This window comes from Rhinolophus sinicus, linkage group LG16 (assembly GCF_036562045.2).
Source record: "Rhinolophus sinicus isolate RSC01 linkage group LG16, ASM3656204v1, whole genome shotgun sequence".
In the NCBI taxonomy this organism is placed as follows: domain Eukaryota; kingdom Metazoa; phylum Chordata; class Mammalia; order Chiroptera; family Rhinolophidae; genus Rhinolophus; species Rhinolophus sinicus.
The window spans coordinates 33,581,809-33,599,523 of NC_133765.1; the positions used below are offsets into that span (position 1 = coordinate 33,581,809).

The window sequence follows — 17,715 nt, forward strand, 5'->3', positions numbered from 1 at the left end:
GTTCTGGACGTCCTCTTTTGTGAGTGCCTTTCGTTGCGCTGTCATGGCTGCCTCGATGTCCTGAATTGATTCAAAACGTTTACCTTTCATGGTCATTTTGACTTCGGGGAAGAGCCAGGAGTCGCATGGTGCCAGATCTGGTGAATAAGGTAGATGAGGACACATTGTAATGTTTTTATTTGATAGAAATTGCTGTACCAGAAGCGATGTGTGACATGGAGACTTTTCTTTGTGATCACAAAATACGGTGAATGCTGCTGCCAAATACCATCCCATGGAAAGGCAGGGATCTTCAATACGGGAAGCGGCACATTGAACCTTGGTAACAGAGTGTGACAAGTTTCAACTTGTTCAGTGCAGTCAGTCGGGTGTGAGCTATGGTTGAGAGAAGGTGTGTTTCAAAGTGTACGGTAAATCATCCTCCATCATGACAACGTTCTGTCACACATCACTTCTGGTATATGGCAATTTCTGTCAAATAAACACATTATGGTGTGTCCTCATCCACCTCATTCACCGGTCTGGCACCATGTGACTTCTGGCTCTTCCCCAAAGTCAAAATGATTCAGGACACCGAGGCAGCCACAAAAGAGCAACTAAAGACTCTCACAAAAGAGGACTTCTAGAACCGCTTCAGAAAGTGGCAAGAATGATGGGCTAAGTGTGTTCGAAGGGAGGGGGAGCATTTTGAGGGGGATTAATGGCAATGTGTCTTTTACTGCAATAATTTTTTTTCATTTAAACATTCATCCTATTTTTTGATCATACCTCATAAATCAACTTCACCATAGGTTCCAGTCAGGAAAGTGAAAATCTTATAAGGCACTCTGCTGCCTCCTTAACTCCCATAATACTTTATTACACAGCATTAGAACAGACCATTCCTTTGGTTGAGCACCTGATGCAGCCAGCTTAAGGATTATGTTACATGAAAAATACATATTTATGTACTAGATTCAGAACTGGCACAGTAAGGTGTTTACAATGATAGGCAGGTGGGAGCTCAGGCCATCCAACTTAATCACATCTGCCATCTCTTATTCTGGAACACATGCTTGTTGAGTGGGCAGAGTTGCCTGCATGGTTTAAATTCTTTGTTATGTAAATTAAAGTCTCTTAAGGTGATTATGGGATGTTAGTCCACTGCACTATTAACCAGCCCACATTTCTCTACTTGTCCATAAGAACTTTCAAGGATTCTCCAATGTGTTGCTAAAATCTAGGTACATTGTCTACAACAGGCTCCAAATCCATTCTAGTGATCTTTTCACAAAATGTGTCTAGTTTAGCATTGCTGGTGTGACTGAGCACATGCCAGAATCTAGTGACCACATTTTCTACATGCCCACAAACTATAATTTTAACTTCTGAGAATTTGCCAAACTTAACAGACTGTCTTTTCTAGATTTGCCTCCCTATCTCCATTAATAAGCATTCTTTTGATGGCTCAGGGTCAAAAAGCCGACTGACTAGCTTATGCTTATTAAAGAAGGACTTATTGGAACTAGAACAGCTTGATCCAGGTGCTCAAATGAAGTCACTGAGAATCTCTGGGCTCTGCTCCTTCCTTACCTTAGCTTTTTTGCTCTCAGGTGGGCGCTCACCAGGTGGTAGCAAACATGGTCCCCAGCATCTCCAATTTAGAGTCCACCAAGTTTAGTGATGTCTATGAAGGGAAAGGCCTAATACTTTCTCAAGGTCATGAACCCCCCACTGAAGCCGGAGCTATGGTCGGCCCCACCTGAATTACATGGGCTGAGAGTGGGGAGGAAGTGATTCCCTAGAGCAGTGGTCATCCAACGTTGGCATGCACCAACCTCACCTGGAGGACTTATGAAAACACAGACTGCTAGCCCTGTGTCCAGAATTCTCATTCAGCAGGTCTGGGATGGAACCCAAGAATTCACATTTCTAACAAGTTCCCAGATGACATTAATCTGCTGGTTCAGGACCCACACCCTAGAAAACAATCCCCCAAAGGAAAATCATGGTGCTGGTACCAGAAGGAGGGGAATAAATGTTGGGTTGGCCAAACAAAAGATGTCCACCTCACTGAGGAAAGTCAAAGATCTAACTGGTTTGGAGGAAGCAGAAGCAAGTAGCATAGAAACACTGGAAACCCGGATTGAAGACACCCTAGATTCTTCCATTGCAGTTTTCAGTTTCACCTGCCACCACACCCTCCCCTCCAGTTCTAAGCTCCTGCCATAATAAACCGTTATCTGTGCCTCTGTACCTTCGCTCAGGCTGTTCCCGCTGCTTGTATCTTCCTGCTGAGCCCCTAATCATACTTCAGGATGAAGACTCAAATCCCACCCACTGTGGGAAGGCTTCCCTGAGAATGGCGCTCTCCATCACTTCCATCCGCACTGCCCCAGATATGGGTTCCTACTTCTATGTCCCACACAGCATTTTGTATATCGCGCCACTATAACACTACAGTAACTCAGGCTTGCTTCCTGTTTCTCTGGCTGATGCTTTCAGGCTTTTCATAAACCTCCCATCTTCTACTCCACCTGAAACGTGCAGTGGCCCAGGACTTAGCACTTGGACTTCTTCCCTACCTACAATCTTCCCTTAGGCCCATTGCTTTAAATCCCACCTAAATATTAACATTTATAAGTCCAGACTCCTGCACCCAGCTGTCTACTTGGCCTTGCCCCTCGACTGGGATGTGGACTCCTGTGAGAGTGACAGGCGGGGGTGGGCAGTAGGATGGTGACCTCTCTCTGAGAAGTGAGCCGTGACTCATACACAGTCATTTGCATATTCAGAGCTGAGAAGAACAGCATTTGGGGCAGAAGGAAGAGCAAATGGCGAACATATGAATAGTACTCTTTCTTTCACAGCACTTACCACCTCAGTCACTTACGTATTGTCTGTCTTCTTCTACCAGCTTGTAAACTCCAGGAGGACAGGGATCGTATGCACGCAGAAGGTGCACAATAATGAAGGAATGTATGATAATCATTCGCTTCGAGGACTTCGAGTCCCATATTTGCTTTGTGTCCCCAGTGCCTAGTGTGGGGCATGTACCAGGCGCTCATTCCGTCGTATCCACTGAATTAATTCACTTCCTTTGCAACTACTGCTCTGAAAAAAATGTTGCCATTGAAAAAAACACACACAAAAAAAACCCTGAAGAAACCCATGCAGCCGTGCCAAACAAAGTACTGTGGAATGGTTTTCAAAACCATAGCTCCCTGATGGGATAATGCAGTTTAAATATAGAAACTATGTTTCCCTCCAGTCGGTTTGTTCTTTGATTTTCGGGGAAAGATTTCAAAAGTCTTCCTCCACTGTCCTTTTTCCTCACCCCTTAAGGTGCTCAGACCTTCAGCAGCAAATCACTTAAAATGCAGGGATGGCCGGGCCTCCTGAGCTTGGTGGAAAAATGAACAGTGATTAGATGTGATTTTAATTTTAAATGACGAATTGCTCAGCCTCTCCCGTCCCTGCTGGGTGCCAGGGTGCTGCTCCAGCAGCGGCGGTGGCACAGTGAGCAGGTAGAGTTTCCATCGGGCAGACGTCCAAGGACTGAATGCAGTGGATAGGGTTGCAGTGGACAAATTCCTACAATAGGATCTTTGTTCTCAAGCTGACCAGCTCGCTCCCTTGATGTCCCACAATAGAAAAAAAAGGGGGGGGGGTGGAGTGGGGGGGGTGAAGGCATGTTTAGGTCTCCCATTGTGATCTTGTAGTTACTTGATAGTTCACAAAAGGTCCCAGGAGGTTGACTGCCCTCCCAAGTCACCTTGTGATTCTCTCCTGATGTGGGAGGAGAGGAAGGGGGACACGGTATCCTGAGGGAAGCATGTCTGACAAGCCTGATCTGTTCCATCTGGGAGGAGGCCTCAGGAGCACCATGTGGCTCCAGCAGTCGCTGAGGCTCAGGCCGTGGTCCTCTCCCAGCACACCCCACCCGCTCCTGTCCCTCTCCAGCCCTCTCAGCCTTCACCTTCTCCCGAAAGAAGCAGCTCCCACCTTGAAAGAAGCAGCTCCCACCTTCTCTCAGCGGCAAGACTACCCTCTCTTCCTAGCCCTTGTCTTCTCTGCTGCAGTCCCCTTTGCTCCTTTCTCCATCCTTCTGCAGACGTGGGGTTAACTGGAAGTTCGCTCACGAAGGTCCCTTGGGACAGCTCTGTTCATTCACTCACTCCTGCCACCACCAGATCATGTCCTAATTGGAAGACAGATACACCCATCGTAAGGTCTTGTCCTGCAGCTCACATGCTGGCGTCCAGAGGTACAAGACAACTGCCTCCCCTTCTTTTTGCTGCTTTCCATCTCAAACCCATGCTTTCTGCTTTAGCCTTCAAGGGCAACATTTGAATCTTCTCAGGTGGGTCCAATCTCTGCATAGATGGGGGATGGGTGGAGTAGAAAAAAGCAGAGGCTTGGCTGGAGACGTTTGCAAACGTTTCTCTTCCATGAGTCATATCGGAGGAGAGCAGAGTCCTCCCTCTTCCTGGAATGCAGCAAACCCATGGCCAACTCCTACCCCCACCCCACCCCCAAAATAAAACAACCCACACAGGGAGCTGTGTCCTCAAAAATCACATTTCCCTCAAAGATCTGACATGGCTGCTTGGGGGGGCGGAGGGAGGGAGAGCATTTTTGAGGCTTCACACAAACAGCCTCTAAGGGCATTCTCTGACCTGGGGACAGAGGGAGCTGCACAAACAGCCTAATCATTTGAAAGCAAAGAAAGTGCCTGTATTGTTAGGATGGGTCTTTTCGAGAAAGGTGCCTTCACCGTCCCACTCCCTTCTCCCAGCCGTTCTACTCAGTAGCTCCCTAATAGAAAACCGTGGATAGACGACCTTAGGATCATTCCAGCTAGGCTTGATTTCAGTGGTACATAAAAGAGTTCTAGGGAAAAGAAAAAAGAAAAAAAAAAAGGCTGATGCAGATAAAAAGGAAGGAAAGGAGACAAAAAGGAAGATATCATTTATTGAACACGCATTTGTCATGCATGCAATGTGTCAGGAACTTTTCACGTGTTGTCTCACTCCATCTTCAGGACAAGCCTGTCTGCAGGTATCATTAACATTCCTATTTTTCCAGATACTGAAAAATGATTCTCAGAAAGCTCAACTCATTTGCTGAAGTCACACAATTAGAAATCACTATTCAAATAAACAGTGTTGAGAATAGATTATTTGTATAGAGAAGAATTAGATTGGATCGATTCATTCCTCACACCATGAAAAGCAATAAAGTTCATATGGGAAAGAGTTAAACATTAGAAAAAAATCTGTAAAATAAAAGAAGCAACGAAAGCATATATGTACGGAAAGGAGATACATTTCTAAATACTTCAGATAAAGAAACATTTTAAACTTGCATAACAAGACATTACAAAATAAATGGAGGGAATAGATGCAGTGTTTTGGAAACAAACTAGATGATTCCTGAAAAACCTTTAATGCAAGGAGTCTGTGATTCTGTGACTTTCTCAGATAAAGACACGTGCACACAGATCTCGACTGTAGCAAACATCTCTGGGGCTGGTCCTTGAACCAGTTTAATTTCCTGGTCCCAGACTGGTCCCTTCTCCCACTATGGTAAGGGGAGGGGGTCATTTTGAGTCCCACAGAACTGTGGCCTCCCCAGGGTGGGGAAGGGACATCTGTTTAAGCCACTGCACATGGAGCTGAGAAAGAGGCAGAGTTCCATCCACTAAAAACTGCACGAGAAGGCTTCCGCCAGCAGAATGCGGTGACCTGAGCTGGAATTCTGCCAGGACAATGGGATTAACTTTCCAAGCGCTGGCCAAAATGGGCCCCAGGATTTTTATTTTTATTCGTTTTCCATTACAACTGCACAGCAACGCAAACAAGCCCCAAAACAATGTGAGCCACCCAGAGTCATTTTCCCTTGCGGGGTGTCATCTCAACAGCACACACATCTTGTTGACCTTGTCTTACCGAAGTTTTAAAACCGAGAGTTTGATTACTCACTTTCCCACCAATGATAATGAGGAAAAGGCATATGATTGCCTGATTAAAGCAGTGTGCACACAAAAAGAGAAATAAAACAAGATGTGCCCATAGTAAACAGGAATAATAACTTGAGAAGTCAGTAGAAATCTAAGAAGACAGCTCTTCCAGTCCCTCAAGATCAGGGGGCCAACACACTGGTATTGAAAGAGATTTAACTGCAGGAAAGTAAATGTCAGTTAAGAAGATCACACTGTCAGGAGGGAAAGGGAAGGGCTGAGTGCCTTACACCCAGACTTCAGGCTAATGATACTCTCAGAGGATACTTTGTACTTGTCAGACATTAGGTATGTTTTCACTTGTGATTTGCTGTTCTTCCAGCTGCATGATTCCATGTTATCACAGATCTTCCACGTTTCACCTTTTGGAAATTGTAGGGAAACAAATTCAGAGAATTGCAGCCATCTGGTAACAAATGCATGCTCTCAGACAAGCTACTTAACCCATGTTCCTAGTTCCTCATTAGTCAAATGTGCATAATAGAATCTATCTCCTGTGGCTTTCGTGAGGGGTAAAGGAGAGAAGCCTTGGGAAGTGCACCGCACAGCCCCTGGCAGAGCTGGTAAGAGACTTTATTTTAGGTTCATCTTAGAATCCAGCCCTCTTAAAACAAACCATCTGGTTCAATCTCACAACAAACGCATCCATTAACATTACTGAGGCTATAGAGACTTCATATTTTTCCTTTTTCCTTTTTTTTAGTAAGAATCATGCCAGACATAAAAAAGTACAATAGGGGCCGGCCCGGTGGCTCAGGCGGTTAGAGCACCATGCTCCTAACTCCAAAGGCTGCCGGTTCGATTCCCACATGGGCCAGTGGGCTCTCAACCACAAGGTTGCCGGTTCAACTCCTCGAGACCCGCAAGGGATGGTGGGCTCTGCCCCCTGCAACTAAGATTGAACACGGCACCTTGAGCTGAGCTGCCGCTGAGCTCCCGGATGGCTCAGTTGGTTGGAGTGCATCCTCTCAACCACAAGGTTGCCAGTTCGACTCCCTCAAGGGATGGTGGGCTGCGCCCCCTGCAACTAGCAACGGCAACTGGACCTGGAGCTGAGCTGCGCCCTTCACAACTAAGACCGAAAGGACAACAACTTGACTTGGAAAAAAGTCCTGGAAGTACACACTGTTCCCCATTAAAGTCCTGTACCCCTTCCCCAATTAAAAAAAATCTTAAAAAAAGTACAATAATTATAATAATAAACACCCAAATAGCCTCCATCCAGTCCAAGATGTACAACGTGATTGGCATAATGGGAGTCCCCTGAGAGCTCCCCCTCCTTGCTTTCCCAGTGGTGACCTCTATCCTGAATTTGGAGTTTGTCATTCGCATGCATAGTTTCATATTTTCACTACAGGTATATAAATCCATAAAGAACTTTACAAACTGTAATGTTTTCATTTTTCCAACTGTACATAAACTTTACCCATTCTGTGCATCTTTTTTGTTTTTACTCACCATTGTGGGGTGCTTTTTTTTTTTCAGGTTTATCCACATAGATATATATGTAGCTTTAGTTACTTCATTTCTGTTGTTATATAGTTACATATAATTTTTAAGTAAACAGGTGAAACAACATAGAAAACGCTAAAATCCTCATGGTTCCCTTTTTTCTACAGTCTCTATACATGTAGTTTACAATGTTAGGTTTTCCAGAGAAAATCAAAGATGAGGATATCACTTTCTCTCTCTTCCCCAAAACACTTAGCTCTGTCTGTTCCTCTGCTTCCAAAATTGATGAGACTTCATTTATGGCTGCCAATTTTCACACAGCAGGTGCATGCAAATAGATTGGTTTGCCCTGTAGAGAATTCATCTTTGTGGGACAATCAAGTCCCACCTCCTCTTTCAGACTGAAGGCTGCTCCTACCTTGAAGAAAGCTAAAGCCAGCATTGCCATGGGATCTAGGCTGATGACAATTTCTCAATTGTCTGGCTTTTGATAGAGTTTTAGTATTAAAAGAGAATAGAGTAAAACCTGCAGGTCGGCAGGAATTTTTCACTTACAACCCCACTCCCCATTAGGAATATTTCACAGTTATTAAAGGGAGAATGGTATGAATGCGTGAACATCTGCATGTAAACTTTCTGAGATATCTCACTAATTCTAACAGTTTAGTTTGCCTGAGAATTAGTATATGGGAGGGTTGTTTACACAAAATCACATATAGTGTACTTTGTTGGCAATTTAAGGGACTTTCAGGGGTTGTTTTGACTATAGTTAATTTCCACCTTGCTCATCGTATATCATGTCATTCCAGTGTTGTAAGTTTTCAATGAGTGCTAGTTATTACTATTGTGATGATTGGAGAGGCAAAGTAAGTAACTGATTTGCAAAAATATTGGAAGGACAAAATCAGTTTGGGGTGCTATGGAAAATGGCCAATGGGTATGAAGATGATGCTTTGGGTCTTCTAGATAATGTGTTCTAGGGTGGAATAGGTGGCTTGGTGAGGTCTGACAGGGCACACGCCATGCCCCGTGGGTGGGGTACACCCACACAGCAGCCAGGCTTCCACCCCAAGAATCTGTACTGAGCTAACTAACCTTCAGCCCGTGCATAATTGGAGCTTATCGTGCCCCACCTCCATTTTCTTTATTGTGGTAAAAACAATAACATGAAATTTACCATCTTAACCATTTTTACATGTACAGTACAGTAGTATCGACTATATATACAATTGCCGTGCAACAGCTTTCTAGAACTTTTTCATCTTGCAAAACTGAAACTCTATACCCATTGAACAACTCTTTTCCCTCCTCTCCCCAGCCCCTGGCAACTACCATTCCCCTTTCTGTTTCCAAGAGTGTGACTACTTTAGATACCTCAGTATTTGTCTTCTTACTATTGGCTTATTTCATTTAGCATAATGTCTTCAAGGTTCATCCATGTTGTAACATGTGACAGGATTTTCTTATTGTTTTTAAGGCTGTATAATATTCCATTGTATATATACACCACATCTGTTGATGGGCATTTTGGTTGCTTCCACCTGTTGGCTATTGTGAATAATGCCGCAATGAACAGGGGTGTGCCAATATCTTATCAAGATTCTATTTTCAATTCTTTTGGATATATAGGCAGAAGTAGGGTCGCTGGGTCATACGGTAGTTCTATTTTTAATTTTTCGAAGAATCTCCCTGCTGTTTTCCATAGAGGCTGGTCCATTTTCCATTCCCCTCAAAAGTAGTGCCCACGTCCTTTTGATCCTTGCTATATTGTCCTGCTTTGTCCCACCAGTTTGGTGAGCCCCCCTTTTTACCTGTGCTCTCTAATCCTGCTCACTCAATTCTGGGTACACTAGAGGCTTGGGGCTCTGGCAACTCCTCCCCACTCAGTCCCTTTTGGATTTGACGCCAAAAGCAAAGGCAACAACAGCAAAAATAGACAAGTGGGATGACATCAAACTAAAAAGCTTCTGTGCAGCAAAGGAAACCATCAACAAAGTGAAAAGACAACCTACAGAATGGGAGAAAATACATGCAAATCATACATCTGAAAATGGGTGCATAGCCAAAACATATAATGAACTCATACAACTTAATAGCAGGAAAACCAAGCAATCTGATTTTTAAATGGGCAGAGAACCTGAATAGACATTTTCCCAAAGAAGACTCACAAATTTCTAACAAGTATGTGAAAAGACACGCAAAAATCCCTCATTATCAGGGAAACGCAAATCAAAACTACAGTGAGCTATGGCCTCACCCGTTAGAATGGCTGTCATCAGAAAGACAAGAAAGAACAAGTGTTGGTGAGGATGTGGAGAAAAGGGAACCCTTGGGCGTTGTGGTGGGAATGTAAATTGGTGCAGCCAGTATGGAAAACAGTTTGGAGGTTCCTCAGAAAAATTAAAAATAGAATTGCCATATGATCCAGCAATCCCACTTCTGGGTGATTATCCAAAAGAACTGGAATCAGGGTCTCAAAGAGATATCTGCTCCCCCATGCTCACTGCAGCATCATCCACAATCGCCACGACACGGAAACAAACTACGTGTCTATCAATGGATAAAGAAGATGTAACACACACACACACACACACACACACACACACACCCCGGAATATTAGTCAACCATGAGAAAGAAGGAAATCTTGTAACTTGAGACAACATGGATGAACCTCAAGGGCATTATGCTACGTGAAATAAGCCAGTAGGAAAAGAGAAATACTGTGTGGTCTCATTTATATGCATATGTGGACTCTAAAAAAAGAAGTCAAAATCAAAGAGTAGAAAAGTGGTTGCCATGGGCTGGGGGGTGGGGTTAGGGTGTGAGACATAGGGACAGGTTGGTAAAAGGGAACAAACTTCCAGTTATAAGACAAATAAAGTCTGAAGATCTAATGTACAGCATGGTGACCATAGTTGATAAACACTGTTAAATAATTGAAATTTTCAAAGAGAGTAGAACTTAAATATTTGCATATATATATGTGTATGTATATATATACACATAACAAGAGATGATGGATGTGCTAATTAACTAGATGAGAAGGAATTCTTTCACAATGTATAAGTAAACACATCAAGTCGATTTGTCAATTATACCTTAGCAAAGCTGAAAAACACCAAAAACCCAATGGACTTTAAGTAAATGAATGTATTCTAGATAACCTGGGTGGGCCTCATCCAGTTGGTTGAAGGACCTTAAGAGCTGAGGTTTCCTTGATGGAGAAGAAATTCTGCCTGTGGGTAGTAGCTTCGGTTCCTGCCTGAGTTGCCTTCCAATCTGCCCTTCCTGATGGCAGGCCCTGCGGACTTCAGACTTTCCCGGCCAGCTCTCACTATCACATCAGCCAATTCCTTCCAATCAATCTCTTACTGTACATCTCCCACTGGTTCTGTTTCTCTGGTGGAACCCCGATGGATACAGTACCCTGCCCGTGTGTTCTGGAGCAGCGAGAATGACTTCGCCATTCCCAAGTGTGCCAGTTGCATTTCTACCTCTGTGTGCCAGTTTGTTCCTTACCCCGCGCTGGAGAGTCCTCTTTCATGAGGCCACTTTTCAGGTCTCCCGTCTTGCCTTCAAGGTCCGGTTTGCAGAGCTGCCTCTGTGAACACTGCCTGGCTGCCTCGGATCTGCCGGCACTTCCTCCTCTGAATTCATACAGGATTGTGGGTGACTCCTTGCCTGCCCTGAAGACCAACCTGATCTTGTTACGACTCTGTAAAGGGTCAGAGGCATGACTTCAACATGTTTATTTCCCTCATCTTAACTGCTGTTCTACCCAAAGATGATGCTATGAAGCTCTACCCGCATAAACAGAGTGGCATCTTGGGCTTTTTGACGCTTGTCATCATCCTGTCTCTTCACAAGTGCCATCCTTTTCAGGGTGTGGTGCACCCCACCCATCTTCTGGGGCTCCGAGATGCTAGAATAACAGAAGGGGCCCCTTTGAAACATGACCCCAAATAGAGCCGAAGACACGACTTTGATGTAAAGACACACAGGAGTTATGTCAAGAGGCTGAGGACAGGTCTTGTTGTGCCGTCCTCAGGCCAGATTTCCACTTTCTCCACTTCCCTGACCTGCAAGAATGTGAAGTCCCCTCTGGCTCATGCAGGCCACACCTGACAGGACCTGAGCCAAAGTTCCTAGGTGGAAGTGAATAGCGGGGACAATGGGGACTAAGAGCTGGAGCTTGCCAGAGGAAAGAGTCCACAGAAGGGAGAGTCCCAAGTTCTCCAATGACAACAAGAGGACCACCCAAAGTGAACACACGCTGTCTGGACAGGCATTTCAGCTGAGCCTAAAGCCAGGCAGTCTGTGCAAATTTCTTCTGGACTCTGAAGGTGCACATGACTGTCTGTCTGTCCCTGGGCACTGGGCTGCACCACCTCTTGCTCCAGGGAGAGGGAGGGGATTACATGACCCATCGGAGATGATGGTGCGTTCCTATCTAGCTCGAAGATTTGCAGGGCACTTCAAAGACAGGGGTCCCTGTCAGAAAGCTCAGCCGGGGGGCTCATGAGAAAGCGAGTTTCTTCTGGCCCCCATCCCTTTCTCACCTCCTCTGAGAACAAAAGAAATTGAAGTTTCTTGGGAAGAGAAAGCAGAGTTCATGGGCCTTCTGGCTGTAGCTCATCTACTTCCCGAATAAAATTATACTGTCTCCAGAATGGTCTGAGATTGCAGATTGACTGAAGGGAAACCTTGAACTCTGGCCTTTCCTTTGAGGTGGGGCAACTCTGAGGGAGCTACACAGGGTGGTGGGGGGTGAGAGGCAGAAGAGAGGCGGCAAAATGGGGACACAGGTCCTCATTAAGACCAAAGTTCTACTGGATGTTAGACATGAAATTTTTCTTTGCTGATGCACCCCTAAATTATCTGGGTCCAGAATGAAACTCAAAATCAACAGAGAAAGTGAGTGAGAGTGACAGAGAAGTGCCAGCAGGAGTGACGAGTTGCAATCTGTGACAATTACTCACAGATCTATGACTAATGCATGCACGAGAGAGAAGTTCAACCCCACTAGCAATCAAGGAAATATAAATCAAAGAGATACAATTTTTACTGACCCAACTGGATTGTTCTGGAAGAGGACCTTCTCTTACACATGCTGGTGGGAGTGCACACTGGCTTTCTTGAAAGTCACTTGGTAATAAGTAACAAGGCTTTTCAAATGATGACTCAGTAATTTCACTTCTAGGAAATGATTTTAAAGGAATAACAAGAGATGTGAACACAGATGATTTTATGCATAGATGATCATTACCTCATTATGATAGCAAAGAAAAAAGGAAACAATTGAAATGTCTAAAAGAGAATGGTTAACCATGATGAGTCCATATTGGAGAATATTATGTAATCATTAAATAGGCAAGTTGATTTAAAAATATGCGTGAAATCCTGTGGGCATTTTAAGTCTTTATTAGGCAGGACAAGTTCCTTCATCTCTGTAAGGCCTCATTCCCTTTATCAGTATGTACCTGGAAGAGTTGCTGTGAGAATTAAGTGTGATAATTTAACTCCTAGCAGGGTTCCCAGCTTATGATAAGACTCAATCAATGTGAGCAATGATTACGTAGAATGGACTTGGATATGATTTTAATAAGGAAAAAAATCCCAATGTGCTATTTAAAAATATTTCAGGAGAATGTTTGATGAGACAGAACACAAAAATAACATACTAAATATAAAAGCAGAACACCAACGATGCACGTGCATATAATTCCACATTTGCAAACGCACGCACAGATACACACATGCATTTTAAACCACTTAAAGGCGCTACCTCAAAATATTACCAGTGGTTACATTGTGGATCATGGGTGATTTTTGTTTTCTCCTTTATGTGTTAGTGTATTTTCAAAAGTTTCTACAATAAGTACTTTATCGTTTTAAGAAGTAAAAATTGTCAGAAGATTCTGAATCTGCTGTGGGCAGAACCCAGAAGGGAAAACTGCGACCTCCAGGTGTGAGCGGCCCCTCTGTCGGTGTCATGCTCTACAAAAGCCGAGTCATCCCTGTGGGGCCAGGGTGTCCTGTGAAATATATAGACCAGGGTCAGACCAGCTCATGAGGCATGATGGCCTCGGTAGACCTTTCCGGGGAGTGGGCACTCTGCCACCGGGGCCTGTATCGTAATGAGATAATGTCTGTGAAAGCACTTTGCCAAAGAGAAAACTCTATCCAGATAGGTGATTCTGGGCTTATTCTAGAGAAAGGAGGCCCTCAGAACACATTCCATTAAGGAATTTCACACTCTGCCTTCTCCTCATCCAAACTCTTCTCCTTTTCTGCCTCCCCTGAACAGAAATATATTTAGTAACCCTATCTAAATCCCCTTCTTTCCCTTAATTTGATTAAGGAGCTAGGGGAACAAGGGATGAAGTGGGGGGTGAGGAGAGGGGGAGATTGAGTTATGGGGAAAGATTAGAGGAGCGGAATGGCTATCTCGGGCCGAGTGACGCCTGAGTGTGGACAGGACAAGGGCCTCCAGGATCTCAGTACAGAAGCGCAGAGGACAGAGGGAGGGGACACAGCTGATCACGGAGCAACCGCCTCTCTGGGAGAATGAGAACCAAATCAGGGAGGGTCAGGCTTTAAGGATTAACCAAGAGAAGGGGGGACATTTCCTAAAGGAGGCGCTGGCATCTTCCCGAGTCTCTCCCGGCTTCCTGGAGCTTCAGGGTCTTCAGACCCTTAAGAAGTTCCAAGAGACGAATGTGTTGGACTCCTGCTATGTGTTAGGTACTTTCACATATGCCAGCTAATTCACTCCAAAGAAGGAAATTACTATCACTCACGAAGCTGAGGCTCAGAAATGATTATTTTGCCTGAAAGCATACCGTCAGTGCTGGGTGGAGAAACTGAGGTTCCAATCCAGCTCTGCCTGCTTCTACCACTCTCCCTGCCAAATATTATCCTCAGCAGGAAAATAATAACAGTCAGCATTTATTTCGCCCCAAGTGCCTTACGAGTAAGTGGTTTTGTTTAATCCTCACAAGGTCTCTACGAGATTGAATACTGTTAATAACCCCATTTTACAGATGGGCAACCTGATGCTTAGAATCAAGCTGAAGTTACAGAGGGAGAGGGTGGCGTCTAGACGATCCTGGGAAAGTAAAAGAACGTTGGGTCTGAGGCATTCCGAATGAGAGGGGCCCCTGTTTTATGTGTGTCTGGTCACCCCTCAATGACAGAGACCTTACCTTGTTTATCTTGTATTCCCAGCCCCGAACACAATGCCTGGAATGAAGGGAACATTTGCTGAAAGAACTAGTGGTACTTGATAAATTTGGCCAAGTGAGTCTCCGCTGGGGGCCAGCCTGGTGAGGATTAAGTGAGACATATTTGTTTAGGGATTTCCAAGTCTGAAATGTCACGGTGCAGGGCTTCAGAAAAGGCTCCGTTGGCAGTGGGGATCCCTGTAGGAGGCTTTAAAGGTGACCAGGACCTTGACAATGGGCAGGCTCAGGGAGAGGGCTCCAGCTCCCCTTGTGGGTTTGGATTCAGACCAAAGTGACGAGGCAAGGGTCTGGCACACACTCCCCACTGGTTCCTTCCACAGGGACACCTCAAGGACATCTCCAAACCCTGGGGGATAAAACAGTACTGGAGATGGGTGGGGAAAGGGGTGGGGAGTGGCAGGAAACGTGCCAACTGGGCAGCTCAGAAAGACAGGACAGAGAGAGAAGCGGGGAGATTAGTGCTTAATTAACAGAGGCCTTAGACTCTTCCTAAAATAGGTTTGAAAGAATAAAGGGCAGGAATTTGGTCTCTTCCAGAGAGAACTAATATCCTCCAGGAAGGGATGTCAGGCTTCAGCAAGCGTCTCCTTGTTTAATAAATACCCCATTGCCTTGGGTCCACTGCAGCTTTAGATAAAGCGCTCCTGCCTTTCCTCCTTCTGTAACCCGTGGGGAAGGCTCCCAAAGGGCAGAGAACAGAAACAGTCACCCAGTTCCTGGGCCAAGTCCAGGCTGCCTGGCCTGTATTCAGACAGCCTCGGCCTTTCTCCCCCTCTTGCAATCGTTCTTGGTGTCTTTATGTGAGCTGCTTATTAACCAGAGGATATCAGGACGCTGGGAGAGGAGAGTTGGTGCTGGTTCCCAGTGCGTGGGGCGAAGCTGATGTGTGCAGTCTATGTGACAGAGGTGGCCTGGCAGGATGGAACCAGACTCTGGTCACCACACTGGAGCATCAGATTGGAGGGTCCTGTGACCTAGGAGAGAGGCCAGGAGAGCCGGGGGTTCAAGGCCAACACTGTCTGTCCACGGAAGAGTTCCGTCCGCAGGATGAAGGACCATAGACGGCTCTGAGGGCAGCTGGAGGACTCCTAGTCAGGGTGGGACGAGGCATTGCATTGACACGCTCCTCCCAGAGCAGCACAGGGAGGGAGCTCTTTCCATGCTACAGGAACTCCTCTACCGTCTTCCTTTTCCAGAGGCCACTTTTCAAAAAAAGGCCCCCAATTAAATTCACAAATCCAGGCCACCCTCCTCTCTCTCCTCTGTAAGCTGCAACTGACAGTCCCAATCTGTAGAATTACTATACGGGCTTCATCAGCCAGCTGACCCCTTGGGTTCAAACCAAGGAAGCCGAGCCCCCTGGGGCCCTCAGATGGTTCCTTATCCTAGACCACGGAATGGCTTCCTGCTGTGTCTAAAGTAACAGGGCTTAGCCAGGCTTCAGTTGGGCTGCAGAGCTACGTGTCTTAGGTTTCGAGTTGGTACCAGCTGCATGGGGGGGAAATGGTTGGGGAAGTTCTCCCATCTGGCTTCTTTCCACATGGAGGACAGCTAAAGGAAGAGAGAGCTTAGAGCTGCTGGTGCCTTAAAAATAATGATATAAACACAGCCACAGGAGTCGGCCTGTGGAGTCCCTGACGTGGACCCGAGAAGGGTTGTCCTGACTTACCCTTCAATCCATGTTCCGCAAACAGAAAAGACCCAGCACTCATGTATCACCTCAGAGGCTAAACAACTTCCTCAGATGGCACCATGGAATATAAATCAGCAGGGCCTTAGCTTCTAAGAAACCTGTACACAACGGCAGCCCTCAGAAATACTTGTCCTCGTGGTTTTTCTTCTTGCACTTTCAGGATAGGGTGCTAGCAAGTATTCATTGTAGATGAATACAGCAGATTACTTTAAGTATGTTATTCAACTTCTCTGAGCCCAGGTCCTCACCTATGAATGGGGATCCTGTCATGTCTACCTTGTGGGTTTGAGGTGGAAGTTAAAACAAGATAATTCACGTAGAGGGCTCAGTACAGTACCTCGGTGAATGTTAGCTGCTATATCATTGGCTGAAGGCCATTCATTCCCAGGGACAAAGGAAAACAAACAAAAAACAAAATTACCACTTCGAAGTCTAATCCCAAACAAGAGGAGCTGTGTGCCAGAGCCTCCATGATTTCACAATACACAAAGCTTCTTCCTCCTGCTGGCTCTCTCGCCAAATCTGTGCCAGACCTGGTTATACCAGGCAACCTCGGTGGCTTCCAACTTGTTTAAATTCTCACAGAGAATCCCAGCAGATACTTAGACCTACTGAAGCAGAGACAAATTCAGACACACTGTGGGTGGCGTGTAGTATAAGAAATCATCACAAGGCACATTTTGCTGAAGTCCTGAGTGCCTGAAGAGCTGGGGTGTGCACAGAGAGCCCCCATTTTTCAGACAAGCAGGGACGCTAACTTACAAATCTTTTCCTCTCACACATACTTCCACAATAGCATCATAACATGCATAACAAACATGTTTGGCTCCCAACTGAACAGGTAAAGACACGATAGCACTTCTGTTTTAAAGCTATTGAATGCCAAAGCCTTTGCTTCTGCCCAGGTGTCCTAACCTTCCTGGCCCGGGAACTGGATCTGGGGTAACGGGTGACACAGCAGGCACAGAGATGACAGATTCCTGCCTCACGTTGCCACACTGGGATAACCTGGGGCATCTTGCCTGCCAGGCAGGCAGGCAGGCAGGCAGAGGCAGCCTTAAGTACACTGACCTTTGTACCTGTTTGCTCTTGGCAAGGGCAGGCCCTGCCAGTGCCACTCTCCTCTCTCCATGTCCACTTGGGACTCCTGGCTAATCACAGTGTTCTCGGGGAGAAGGCCTGACCCTGGCGGGTGGCAGGCGGAGACCTCTTCAGGCAAAGGGCGCTCAGAATCTCGTTCGAGACACGGCAGGCGCAGAGCTCACAGGCATGGGTGCATGTTTGCCCCCAAAAGAAATCTTTTCCCTTCTGGCTTTTTCCCCAG

The 17,715-nt window shown here is 45.7% G+C and overlaps 1 long non-coding RNA gene across 1 annotated transcript; it reads right to left on the reverse strand.

Annotated features, from left to right (window-relative positions):
- Positions 1-4,943: 4,943 nt before the first annotated feature.
- On the reverse strand, positions 4,944-17,446 carry LOC141569143 (uncharacterized). Its single transcript, XR_012492564.1, has 3 exons — positions 14,660-17,446; positions 10,974-11,169; positions 4,944-6,363 (listed from the first exon to the last, which is right to left on the reverse strand). It is a non-coding gene; the product is annotated as an uncharacterized LOC141569143 (long non-coding RNA).
- Between the last annotated feature and the right edge of the window lie 269 nt (positions 17,447-17,715).